This window comes from Patagioenas fasciata, chromosome 7 (assembly GCF_037038585.1).
Source record: "Patagioenas fasciata isolate bPatFas1 chromosome 7, bPatFas1.hap1, whole genome shotgun sequence".
Lineage (NCBI taxonomy): Eukaryota > Metazoa > Chordata > Aves > Columbiformes > Columbidae > Patagioenas > Patagioenas fasciata.
In genome coordinates, this window is record NC_092526.1 from 1,496,100 (window position 1) to 1,500,000 (window position 3,901).

A 3,901-nucleotide genomic window follows, 5' to 3' on the forward strand; every position below is an offset into this window, starting at 1 on the left:
ATGCAGTCCCGCAATCCAAAATCAATGCGCAGATGATGAATCTTGAAAAGACTCTAGTGAAATGAGGCAGCTCATGTAATTATGGCTGTGTGTTTACTGACACTTCCAGCACCCTCCATCGCTGGGGATGGGAGACGTAGTTTTGCCTTTGAAGATTTAATGTGTAGGAGGGTGGTCACCTGTTCTAAAAGGTCTAATTGCCTGGGATGATTCCCCCTTTAACGTAATTTATATTGCTGAAGGGATGGCTCCCTTAGGGGTATATTCTTTGAAACTGTTGCTAACCTAGAAAAGATTTTTATTTTCTTTTTTCCTGTGGTCGAAGTAGAAAAATTGCACAAATTCTCCAATTGCTGGTGAGCTGCTCTTCTGGGAGCACCCTGCTCCACCAAGGGGAACCTCTTGTCCTGGGAAGGGCCACGGGGGACGGCGAGCGGGGCCCCCCCGGCACACACCGCGCCGGGGAGCTGCGGCGGCACCGGCAGCAGACGCTCTGCAGTGAATCTTAATTAGGCATATGCAGATAGCTCAAAATCTGCTCAAGATGGATTATCTGAATGAATACTAGTAAATTATCCTTTTATTATCCTTTTAGTGTCCGCTGGGGAGACTGGATTGGATAGCAGGCGTCTGATGCTTTCACTCCCTTGGCCTGAGGTGGAGGAGCAGCAAACTGGGAAGGGGACAGCACATGGGGACACTGGGCGATGTCTCATGGGGGGTGGCTTGGAAAAGAGGAGCGGGCAGCACCCTGCCGTGGCACCTGAGCATCTGTGCAGCCGGAGGAGCTTCAAGTGCAGCCACGGCTCACAACAGGTTTGGGGACGTTGCTCCAGGAGTCCTGGAGGTGCAGCTTGTTGGGTGGCACCGGGAGCCCTCCCGGGTCAGCCTGTGCCGTGCGGTAGCTTCTTCCCGTCTGAAATCTGGGGACTCACCCCTAGGGCATGCCCAGAGGGTTTTGCTCGGAAACACAGAAATATGTGACATACTATAAGCATAGCAAGGTGCTGCTGCCGCTCTTGGGAAAGCAAAGCTCCATATGGTCCTGCCGGGAGCCCGTGGAGCCTCGTGCGCTGGGTGGGGACGTCTCACTGGGGAAGTGACGGGAGTTGAAGTGTCGTTGAGAACTTGTATTGTAGCCTCAGCAACCGGGATGGAGAGCTTTTCACAACTGTCCATGTAATAAATAAGAAAGGGGGGGGTGGGAAGAGCTGAAATCGTGACCCGCTTACTAATCTCATTGATGTAATAACCGTGAATCCAGCACCCAGCACATTTCCTGCTGGCAATTTTTTGGTGGTCTGCTCAAAGACTTGCAAAAGACACTGTGAACTTCAAGTTTGTTTTGGTTGTAGTCTTTATTTTTTCACTTATGTTTAGCAACCAAACTGTATGTGTGCTGAGCAGGAGCCTCCATCTCCACACCCAGGGCTTGCTTGGCAGCGGTGACGATGCTGGGGATGCTTGGAAACAAGATACAATTGCAAGGCGGTGTGCAACAGCGACGTCTTCCTAGGGTCTCTGTGGTCTTTTCCCTATTTATTTTTTACTGAACGAGGTGTCTGGTTCTTCCTAAATTCTCTTTGACATAAGCAAACAAAGAGCTGTAGACCACCAGTTTTCGCATCCACAGCAAAACGCCCATAAAATGGCCTGGCTTCTGCTCCTCAGCAACCCCCACGGTTTTGGTCCCTGCTCTTCCCTCCGGTCCCCGCACCTCACAGACCTTTTCAAGAGCGGCTCGAGTTTTGAGGGCATCTCCGAGCCCTTTATTTCATCTGACTGTGTTTGCTGGGCGCCGCGGTCAGCGCGGCTGCTGGATCTCAGCTCCCCGCGTCCAGCCGCGCGAGGCAGGGCGAATTCCTTCACAGACTATTTATCCAGATTGCTAATTCCCTGCACAGATGGCTCTGCATAAGACTGTGTGGGAGAAGAGTGGCTTTTTAAGCCAATTAAATAGAAACCTTGTCCAAGAAGGATTTTCGAAATGCTTATGCATGTGAATTCGTGACGTATTGTGCTGTGTATTCTGGCAGTGCTGCTTCTCTCAATAGGAGGAGAGGGAGTGATGCACAGAATTTCCTTGGTTTGTTAAGGTCATTTCTGATTTTTCTATTTTTTTTCTTAAAGAAAAACTCCAAGAAGAACTTCCAGTTTGGCAATATTGCAGAGTATTTTAAATAGAGGAGGAATGTCTTTCATCATTTCTGTCAATTAATTCTCGCTGCCAAGCTCTTCAGCCTGCTTCTCAGTATGTAAAGCAAGCTATGATTTGTAGTAAGACAGATGAGAGGAGGGAAGAGAAAGAAGAGGGTGTTAAATGACATCCAAAGGGGAAAATACTAGCTAATACCATTAATACTTCTTTATTATTACTGCAGCATTTGGGCTCAGTAATCCAAAAAGCTGCAGTAAAAATCCATCCAGTTCAAGGAGAGAAGTCAACACATTAGCACTATCACTGCTTTATGCTGATGATGTAGAAGTGTTTAAGGTGAGTGTGGGCAGCACCAGGCGAGGGAAGGACAGGGAGGCTCGGTGCGTTATATTCTGCAAGGGCTTGAATCGCACCCCATCAAATTAACATCGACAATGGCAAAACTGACTATACCCAGTGGAATTAAGCTTTGAGAAAATACTTTTGAAGATTTAGGGCTCAGACAGAAACTTCTGCAAGAACATGGACAATCCTGAAAAGATGTAAATAAGTAAAACCAGAGCATGTTTGCTGTGTATGGCTTGGGCTGGCCCCGCAGAACGTGCCCCGGGAGTGCTGGGTTCAGGAGTGCGGCTGTGGAGCATCTGGGATAGTGTCAGATCATACAAGACCAAACACCCTAAAATCCCTGGAGATCCCTGAAGACCACGGAGCAGAACAAGTAATAGCAGGCTATACCTGAACCAGGGATTAAACTTGCTGGTTTTGAATATGTATCTTTTATTGAAGTGGCGTAAGTTATTGCAAGGGCTTGCCTACACCTTGTAATTCCCACCTCTTGGGCACGGTTGCTGCAGCCAGGTGCTTTCTGTCAGATCCAATTCAAACTCTGACCAAGACCCTCTCCACGTTTACCCTCCTCTAGTTTCTCTATCTCATACAATGTGGTTTAAAGGTACTACAGGGTTGCTGTGTGTGTTGTATGCATCTCAAAATTGGGGTCTTGTAAAGTTTTCTGTCTTTCTGTGATACAGGCTGTCACTGGCTGGTGTTTCCTCCTCTTACTGTTCATATCTCCCGCTCTCTTTCTCTCCATTCTTTCATCCTCTTTTTTTCCCTTCGTTCTCTAGCTATTTTAGTCAAGGCAATGTCCTTTCTCTCTCTAATGAAGACATTGAAGGACCCTGAAATAGTAATTGCAATAATAAAATTGTAGGAATAATACAACCAATAACCAAGACGGAATTAATTGGGCATATAGACTGGTTTACCAAGAAGGTATATCACACAAAAGATAGCAAATATCCCTACACTTGGGTTGAAAGTCTATATTATATATCACTACTGCAGCAGCTGACACAGATTTACCATAGTAGGAGACAGAACGAGTAGCCTTCCAGCACAAAATTCATAATCTGAGTTCCTTTCAGCATAGTGGCATCAGAGTCTTGTAGGGGGGGATCCAGCAGATTCGTCTGCAGGTGATCTGAAGCAGTTCTGGATCAATTGGCAACAAATGCAGCAGGAGCCAATTCCCGCAAGGAATGTGTGAATGTCAGTCAAGTCAGTGATGCACATGTGGGTGTAGTAAAATAGATGTCTCTGTTACTACATACCTTTTGTATTTCAATCCTTGTGAAAAAGTCAACTTTTCTCTAGGTGGGTTTATGTGAAGAATTATTGAGATAAGAGATTTGAGTCTTAACATTCATCCTGACCTTCAAATAAAGACTTCTTTCACTC